This window comes from Xenopus laevis, chromosome 7L (genome assembly GCF_017654675.1).
Source record: "Xenopus laevis strain J_2021 chromosome 7L, Xenopus_laevis_v10.1, whole genome shotgun sequence".
Lineage (NCBI taxonomy): Eukaryota > Metazoa > Chordata > Amphibia > Anura > Pipidae > Xenopus > Xenopus laevis.
Window position 1 is genome coordinate 31003853 of NC_054383.1, and position 10743 is coordinate 31014595.

The following is a 10743-nucleotide window of genomic DNA, read 5'->3' on the forward strand; positions in this document are numbered from 1 at the left end:
GTTTCCACCATAGCACATAATAGTGTGGCCCCCCCTATGCTCTCCATCCATATCCAGAAGAAGCTAACTCAAGTCAGAAACGTTCCTTCTCTGTATAATTAAAACCATAAATGATTTTTGTTAACCTCTTTGTAAGCGATATAGTCTCTATTAAGAATCAGCTGCATTTATTGTACCTGCAGAAGACCTCGCTGACTTCCTTTAAAAACATAAAAGCCTTTAGTATTTCCGCTCATAACAGAAGAGTGGAACGTGTTAATACATCAAAAGAGCTATGACCAATTGTTATAAGGCCTAGGTAACATCCATTGCTCTCACTTGATGAATCAAGAAATAAGCCCTACATTCTACATTATAGATACATTTTTTTCTCATGCTGGGTGATGCTTTCATCTCGGTCCAGCCATTCATTGCAACTTCTGAAGCCTGTTCTTTTCTCCCCCTTTGGCAAACTAGCATTGCTCTCAGGTCGCTGTCAAGTAATGTGCGTTTTCACACACGTGATTTTCCTGATGTTACGCAGAACGCGATTTTAATAAGTTCCATCTGCAATGATTTCATGTGATTCCACAGGGACAGTTTCTCACAGGGCATTGAATGATGAGTTATAAGAGACAGGGGTGGGGGGGAAAGTGAAAAGAAACATAATAACTACTCGACTTCATGCACTGTGAAATATATCTACTTTGGGGTGCAAATGTAATGAGGCTCAGAGGAGCTGTGGAATTCTCTTTTATTTTTCCAGAAGGCAAAGCTCAACTGATCTTGCTTAACACCTTCAATTGGACAGGTCCTTCAAGACACTTCAAAGCATAAGGCTCATGCATTACCCATAAGAACGTCGAGTAATTTATAATATTCTCTGGCACATGAAGAGAAGTATGTTGGCATCTCCCACAATCAGATTAACTTTGTTGTCTGGTTCTTATATTACCCCCTCTTTTTCTATGTATGCCTCTTTCAGAGATCGGGTTCAAAGAAGACTGTTAGCTCACAAATCACATCCTTGAAACAGAGAATAAAAATATGAGATATAGAAGGAACATTTTATTTTATTTTTGATGTTTATAATTATTTTATTTTAGTTGATGTTCCTCTTAGGCCAATAAATTCTATTATACAGTCATGATTGGGGTTCAGTGGATATTAAACCACAAGCCTGCAGGGCTTATTTCCAAAAAAGTGCAAAACATCATTGAAATTGATCATGTTGTTACCCATGATGCAACATTCTTTCCCAGAATCCCTGTGTAACTATGCCCGCTGTGAAAATGTAAAATTTGGGCCAGACAATAGGCACTGAAAATAGGCACAACACACAGGGGGAGCCCTTTTAAGGATATTTGGGTGTATAAATATACATATAGCGGAAGCTACCGTATTCCCTGAGATACTGTCGGCAATTACAGTAGGTTAAATGGTGTCATATTTTGAAAAACTAAAATTGTTTTTCTTTTTTTAAATGTAAGAGTAGTTATTCATTCCAAATACCCTATTTGTCAGTTAATAAAATCAAGTATTTGATTTTAAAAGGGTTGCTAACCTTTAAATTAACTTTTAGTATTCTGAGACAATTTGCTATTGGTTTTCATTTTTTTGTTATTATTCTTGGTTTTTGATTTATTTGGCTTTTGATTCAGCAGCTCTCCAGTTTACAATTCCAGCATTCTGGTTGCTATGGTTCAAACCTCCCTAGCAACCATGCATTGATTTAAATAAGAGACTGGGATATGAATAGGAGAGGCCTGAATAGAAAGATGGGTAATAAAAAGGAGCAATAACAATACATGTAGCCTTACAGAGCATTTGTTTTTTTTTAGATGGGGTCACTGATCCCCATTTGAGCGCTAGAGAGGTCAGAAGAAGGCAGATAATTCAAACACTAAAAAAAAAGTAAGATGAAGGCCAAAAAAGTTGCTTAGAATTAGCCATTGTATAGCATACTAAAAGTTAACTTAAAGGCGAACCATCCCTTTAACAGAGAAAATAATATTTAGGATGCATTAATTACTCTTTTGGTTACTACCCCCCCCCCTTAACTTTAGTGCAATGAATAGAGCTTGTGCTGAAATACTTTTTGTCTATTGTTTTAATCATGAAAAATCTATATTTTTGTGTTATTTCTTGAACTAAACAGGTCAAATAGGAAAACTAACACTACAGGGCAGATTTATTAAGGGTCGAAGTGAAAATTCAAAGTAAAAAATTTCTTTAAAAAAATTGAAAATCGAAATTTATCATGTACTGTCTCTACATCTAAAACTTGCTGAATTTCTGTTTTAGCCTATGGGGAACCTCCTAGAACCCATTTGGAGTCAATTGGTGGACTTTGATCGAATACGATGTTACTTCGATTTGAACAATTCAAATTTGAAAAAATACGGCCTATTCACCCGCAGTAAAAAACATCACATTTTTTTAATACATTTCTGGTTGGTCTTTTTTTATTCAAATTTCGCAGTTATGGGAAAAAAAAACTCCTATTACTTCTAAATTCGACCCTTGATAAATCTGCCCCTATATGTTTGGTCCTTGAGAAGTAGATAATTAGATTACCCCTCCCTTCACCCTTTATTGTGGCTGTTTTGTTAGCAGGAATCCATTATGGAAGGAGATTTTGTGTACACTGGGAATCTAATGTTTTACTTCACAAGAACCAAACATGGAATTGCTTCAGTTTCCCTGTTTGGCTTGGCCTGGAAGTTTACACCCCCTGTAACATCTCTTTTTACATTTAAATCAGATCTGTTGTTTTATAAATTTTGGGTTGGATTCAATGAGAGAAAGGCTTACCTCATCCATATAAATCTATGGGGAATCTGGAATTCAATTAGGAGATTTTCTGCCAGCACATTAACTTTACAGGATCAAATAAAAATATAAATGAACATTGTTTGTTTCGTGGCATAATGTAAGGAACAGCTCTCTGTACTCTAGAATGGGATACACAAACTAGTATTAGGATTTAATTATGACTGAACATATGAACTGTACTGTCGCTATACAGCTAATAGGGTGTTGTGTCAGAATGACATGACACATCCTCAACAGTATAAAGTTGTTCTTCATTAGGGACCTTCAATAATGTGGGTTCATACACGGAGTGATTGCCATGCAGACTGCCATGTTGTGCCAAACTCAGAAGAAATTACAGCAACGATGATAATGGCATCACTGGTTCTTGGCTACACAATCATTGATTATATCAAATACATTCAGCTTCTTCCTTGCTGATCGGAAACTCATTTTTTTTATTGATCGAAATTCCAGCATACTATATGATGAGACATGTGGTCTCCCCCACTTACCCATATGCTGTGAGATGAGTTGCTGTTTGTATGCCCAGCACAATATGAAAGTAGAGCAGTGGGTACATTGGCATCACTCCAGCACATTATTCAGTGACAGCGGAGGGTAAAAGCAAAGTCTCAGTTCAATCATTCAGTAGGAGCAGTGTGCACTGGCCCCTTAAACGTCCATACCTTCCCAAAGTCAGCAGCTCTCAGAAAGATCAAGTAAGTGTGGCATGGCAGGGCCCCCCTTACCCTCGGGGCCCCCTACAACTCTCCCCCCTGCCCCACCCTGATGGCTGCCCTGAGTAGAAGTAAAAGGTATTGGCATCCCTTGCTAATATGACAGAAAGAGCATGGGATACTGGCATCCATCTAGCACATAATATTATGGAATGAGATGTTCTCAATATTTTATAGAGTTAGATCAGTGGGTACTGGTCACTAGCATTCCCAGGGCATTATGTACTGAGAACAATGGGTACTAGCAATATCAGCTTTTTATTGATACCAGCCGTAGGATCTGTTGCTTTAGCATTAAGGTAGCACAGTGCTGTGCAGTACATTCTGTGGTTCCTGTTTTCCATTAGATCTGGGCAAATTTAGTTGTTTTTCTAGTGTTGTCGAGGGCATAAATTGTGCTTTATTCATTAAAGGTGGTGCGACTGGTGTTTCGATGCACAAATATATCAGCACATGTTGCATGAGTAAATAAATTTGTTTAACATGAAATTTTATTTATGCAATGGGCATTTTGTTTATCATATTTTATCCTCTTAGCAGCACAAACACCCAGCAAATAAAAACATATCGATCTTAGAACTTAGTATTACGGTCACAGTAAATCAAGAAACCATTCATTTTGTTGGATTTATTAAAAAGGTCACACAAGAATGCTGTAAGGTGTAAAGTGAATAAGTCATTCAGGGCCATCGGGAAAGGAATCCTTAGTGATAGTTAGTGGCTGCCACTATTTATTCATCTTATGTTTGACCGACATCAGCAGTAGGTGGCAGTGTTCAGTTTTGTGTGTGTGTGTGTATATTTAGCAGCACTTGCTGTATATTTCCTGTAACTTTTAGTATGTTATAGAATGGTCAGTCTAAGCAACTTTTCAATTAGTCTTCATTATTTATTTGCTAAAGTTCTTTAATTATTTGCCTTATTCTTCTGACTCTTTCCAGCTTTCAAATGGGGGTCAGTCACCCCATCTACAAACACATGTTCTGTAAGGCTGCTTGTTACTTCTTATTACTCATCTTTCTATTCAGACCCTCTCCTATTCATATTCCAGTCTCTTATTCAAAACAATGTATGGCTGCTATGGTAATTTGGACCCTAGCAACCAGATTACTGAAATTGCAAGATGAAGAGCTGCTGAATAAAAAACTAAATAACTCAAAAAACACAAGTCATACAAAATGAAAATGGAAATTGTCTCAGAATATTTCTCTCTACATCATACTAAAAGTTAATTCAAAGGTGAACAACCCTTTTAACCATTAAATATATTTTTAAGCCTGGCAGCCCTGCCTGTGTATATAGTAGCAGCCCTTTGCCTGCATTACATTTGTTGTTCCTAGACCTTTCCTGTCTGTGAGTAGAATAATAAATGTGACCTTTATCCAGCAGCACAGGAACAAGATGTCCCCACCCAGCCAGAAGCTGAAGGAGATCTTCTTACATCAGGGTAGAGAGAATCAGCTTGGACTCCTATTTGTTTTTCTGTGTAACAAGACTGATCTGTTCGTGACACAAGTAGTTAGCCCTGTGGATATGGCAATAGTCTGTGACCCTGAAATATCCTGGGGTTTCCTGTATGAGAGTGGTGTCTGTGAGTCTGGACATGCTAACACATATGTTGAAGGAATCCACCATAGACACCAGTAAAATGACTCAAGATTTACTGCTTCTCAGCATGTGCCACTCACTGTAAAGAGAGGATACATGAGAATAGTCACTTCTGCATTTCCATTTCACCATTATCTATCTATCTATCTATCTATCTATCTATCTATCTATCTATCTATCTATCTATCTATCTATCTATCTATCTATCTATCTATCATCTATCTATCATCATCAATCTATCTATCATCTATCTATGTATCATCTATCTATCTATCTCTATCAATCATCTATCTATCTATCTATCTATCTATCATCTATCGCTCTATCTATCATTTATTCATCTGTCATCTATTTATCTATCTATCATCTGAAATGTATCTACAGTATTTATCTATTTATCATCTATCTATCTATCTATCTATCTATCTATCTATCGTTTCTCTACTGTATATCAATAAATCGACTATGGTTGTTTCGCTAGTTTTTACTATGCGTGCTTAATTAAAGAAAAAGAAATTCTATTCATGCAAGCCATATTTGCATATCCTTGATTTATTTATAATGGTTTATTGGGGCAATGGGAGAAATTCCTGCAGCCAAGGTGGTAGTAGAACTACTCTTTACCTTCACCAGTAACTCTCTGTGGCCCCCTAGGTCAGAGCTTCACACTCTTTAGGCGAGTGTCACTGTGGAGGCCCAAAGCAGAATGGCACAGATACCTTGCTTACACATGGTACACATGCTTTTTCCATCAATAAGGAGCAATGTGCTTACAGTGTTTTTGCACATAAGGCCTGTCCAATGTCGAACTGGGGTGTCTAGGGCCCACGGGGTCTGTCATTTCAGGGCCCCCTGGGGCCCAACCCCAGTTGCTAAAGTCACCGCAAGCCTACACCTCCCCTCAACCCTTCCAGAATGACGTGTACTACTTGCAGCCCCCTCGCCACCATGATCAGGGTAGGGTGGGGGAAGAATGCTAAAAGTCCGGGATCAGGGCAGGGAGTGGAAAGTGGACATGAGTCGCCAGTTTTTTCCCAGTCTCCCACCGGCCCCAGTCCGACCCTGGGCCCATCAGTGTAGAACAGGGCTTTGCACAGGATATAGGACTCATTAGAACTTTCACCCAACTCTATCTTTCAGCAGAGACAGCACAGACAATTGTAGTGGCCCCATCTCCACTCCCGCAGCACATTCCAAACAGTGGACTTTTCCATGTCATTGCAACCCAATGTAGCTCATAACACGACCCCACACTATTTCTATCCATTAACTTCAAAATAAATTATAAAACGATCTTTATTTGCATTCTCATGAAATGTCATCTTGCCCTCTGAACAGAAACCATGCAGGGGTCTTTCTCCAACATTCCACTTTAAGAAAATGACTGCTTCTGTTTTGTTTTACTATGACTTGTACCGGTCTGTTTCCTGCAACTCTCAGATCCATTTGCATCATCTGAAGAGCGGAAGGCGTTTATGAAGATTTCTCACGAGGAAGAGTTTCAGCCTCAGGATCCACTAAAGCTGTGTTAATAAGAAGCGTATGACCCGTCTGTCTGGATAGATGCCCGGTACGTTTTGCTTCTCTCTGTTACCCACTCGCAGCCTTTACAGAGCAAAGTGCCAAGAGTGCACTTGTTCCTGGTTTGTGAGCAAAGATCTGCAAAGTAATTAAAGCTGACAGGCAATGCAGCAATGTGGCTTTAGTTTGAACCCTTTTCAGGAATTATGATAGATAACCTGACAACATGGTGGCAGCACATTTCCCTGTAGCTTTTGTCTCAGGGCTTCCGTGGGGGGATTGGGGATCATACAAAGTGCCTTTGCCCATTTTTCATAACTCCTCTTAGGAGCGAAGGCGGCATTAAATGTGAGGCTTCATCTGTAGACAAAGCGGAGGAAGAGAAGTAAATAAAAGGAAACAGAACCCAGAGTCTTGTGGAAAGGAATGCATAAGATATTCACCAGATTATAAAGGTTCCCCTTATGGTAAATTCCACTAATTAAATGCACAACTCAAGGATCAGAGAGGTCATTCTCAATGGTTAAAATGTTGTTTGTGTTTCAAAGAGAACACACTGCTGTCTATTCTGGTTTCATTTTGTTCTGCCCAGTCAAGTTCACTTCTCCAGGCACTTTTCATTGAAGAAACTATGAGCGTTCAGTTACAATCCCAAAGGGCTTCATCTGAAATGAAGAAATCCATGACATCTTGCCCCGAAGAGGAATATTGGGCTCACCTGTCTCCTAAGGGCATTTCTATAGATAATAACCAAAACTAAATAGATACCAGCACAGAGCCACCAGGAAGTGATAGACAGAATATCTTCTCAAATCTGTATATTTCCCTGTCTCATGTCTGGTTAATAGAAAGGATTAGTGAGCTCTCTAGAATACAGTGTGGGTGTTACAAGTCTTACGTCTTGCTCAAATACATTCAAATAAATACTTAAATCTGCTAAATTGGTGGATTGGGATTATCATTAGGAAAGAGGTTAAATGGAGAACCAGATGTTACGAGGTCAGTGTGGGATTAAGGGAATATGTTGAGCAGCTTTCTCTATACAGATATCATATCACATCTGGGTGTACATTTCCTGTATTCTCTCTCTGTTTCTATGTATTTCAGCTGACGCAGTCCAAGCGGATTGTCAGAATCTTAACCTGGATAACAATGCCATAAGAAGATGCCCAAGGACTATATTCGTTACAACAATCAATCAGCCCACTAATGTAGATTGAGTTGTACAATAAGTGCCACATGTCTCTGATTCAGTCCATAACTGTTGCACATAAAATGATTTTTTTTAAATCAATCTTGTCTTGATTAGCTTTTCAAGGTCAATAAATACAGTCATTTTGGCAAAAACACTAAATTAAGGAGTTTTTTAAAGAGTTTTCTGGCATGCAATAATGACTTTACTATTCTAACTGGAGCAAAAAAAGCTGAGCTTTTTCCCTCAATTCCATCCTGCATATACAGGTATGGGATCCACTTTCCAGAAAGCTGTTGTCCAGAAAGCTCCAAACCACATGATTCCAATTACCCATAAACTCATTTTTAAGCAAATAATTCAGATTTTTAAAAATGATTTCCTTTTTCTCTGTAATAATAAAACAGTACTGTGTACTTGATGCCAACTAAGATATAATTAATCCTTATTGGAGGCAAAACAATCCTATTTGGGTTTTTTAATGCTTTAATGATTTTTAGTAGCCTTAAAGGAGAAGAAAATCATATTATTTCCAATAGATTAGCTGCAATAGTGCAAGCTAGAATGCCATATTTATTCCATATAATGTTTTAACAAACCTGAGTAAACGGCTTTGGAAGCTCTATGTTTGTTTAGGATAGCAGCTGCAGTATTAGCTTGATGTGACATCACTTCCTGCCTGAGTCTCTCCCTGCTCACTTATAGCTCTGGGCTCAGATTACAGCAGAGAAGGTGGGGGGGGGTCAAGAGGAGCAAACTGAGCATGCTCAGGTCTGAAGGCAGGAAGTCTAATATAAAAGCTCATGTGTACACAATAGAAGAAAATAAATACTATGCTTCTTTTGACAGGGGACTCAAAACAGCATTACTTTGAGGGGTTACTGGTATATCTAGGTGGACCTTTCTGATAAGGCTTACTGAGTTTTAACCTTTCCTTCTCCTTTAAGTTATGGCAATCCAAAGTATGGAAAGATCCCCTATCTGGAAAGCCCCAGGTCCCAAAAACTCTGATTAACAATTCTAATGCCATAATATGTTACCAAAAGTATACAGATATTATGAACCACTATATTACCAAAGTATATGGACATATATGGACATATATCCAGACACCCCTTCAAACCATGCATGTCCTCTCACTGTGCAGTTTGAAACTCTCCCTGTAAGCAACAGGAGAATAAGGAATATTTGTTTGAAGAGAGGCTTTTCTTATGGGCAAGCTAGCACACCTAACATCACCACGTGTAATGTCAAGTGTCAGATGGGCAGTATGGGGCTATGGGTAGTGCATGCCGATCCGCACCACTCCCAGTGCTTGAATGCATGTGAGCGTTCCTGCTCCTTCCTGGAGAAAGCAGGTTGAGAAGTGCTGCACAGGAGTGCAAGAAGGGTGAAGATCCTACAGGAGCTGTGAACTTGGAGGTAGGCAGCCAGAAGAGGTATGCACCTGGCACCAGGTCCAGACTGAGAATTAAAACAGGCCCTGCCATTTCAGGTACACAGATGCCCAATCAGCCGACAGAGGCCCAAACAGCCCCAACCAGCCCACTAAATACTGACTTTCTATGGCACCTTATAGCAGCCCCTCTGGTATTTGCCAGAACCCACAGATTGCCAGTCCGGTCCTGCCTGGCACCCTCCAGCATTGTACCCTAGCTGTGTGTCTCTTATTCCTACCCCTAGTTCCAGCCATGCAATCAGGGTGGTTAAGGTTGGCTTTATTAGACTGACAAAATAGGGAATGTGTTTTTTCGGAAGTAATGAATTGCACCTCACCATCAAGCAGCCTGGCAGATGTATCTGGATTTGGTAGATGCCAGGAGAACATTATGTGCCTGAATTTCTAATGCTGCCTGTAATATTTGGTGGTGAGGAATCTAGGGCTGTTTTTTGTGCTTAGGGTTCCATTGAAAGCAAAGTTGAACAATAAGTCATGCAATTATATTCTTGACAATCCTGTGCTTTCTACTTTGAAGAAATGGTTTGGGAATGTCACTCTGTTGTTTCAGCATGTGCTATGCTTATACCGAGGTCAATGCAGAGTTGAATTGCTATGATGGGAATGGAAGTAATTGACTGGCCTACACAGAGCCCTGACCTCAACACAACTGAACCTCACCAATGCTTTTGTGGCTGGCTAGAAGCAAACACAGGTTTAACGGCTTCCCAGAAGAGTAGAGACTTTTACAGCAGCAATGGGAGGACCATCTTAATATTAATAATTGGGTTACACTGAATCTGACACTCATTTTTGCATTTGACGGAATTCTCCACTGAAAATAAGACCTAATTTACATATTAAAATATAAGCAATAAAAAAAAACTCTCCGGCATTATTTGAAAAATTATGTCTCCAGTTTTCCTGTTTAAGTGTATGTCCACTTTAACCATCGGGTTTGATTGGCTTATCTGTTGCCTAAACAAAGCCCCGCCTCTAACCTATTGTATTCAGTGGGATGATAGTCTGCGTGAAAGCAACATGCTGTTGAGATGAAATATACTGAACATACCGGCCATTTTAGTATCCTGTTGTTTCTGGCATGTTCATTTGGGGACAATGCTTCATAAATCTTCTATTTCATATGGAGTATGCTGTGCCTGCAACCTTTTTTGTTTAATGCAAATTATTTCTGCTGTTTATACCATGCACCAGAGGTCTAATAAACATCCAATGCGCAACATCTTACTTCAGGGTTTTACATTTTGGACATTTTAGTCCAGTAACAGTCTAGGTGTAGCAAAGCTGTTATGTCCCCTTTAACACCTCTTATAAAATAAAATTATCAATAAATCTCTAAAAATTGCGGTTTTCAATTTTTTTAAAAAAGCTCCAAAATTCAAATTTAACCACTGATACAAAACTTTGGCAGGTAAAAGTTGACGAGTCCT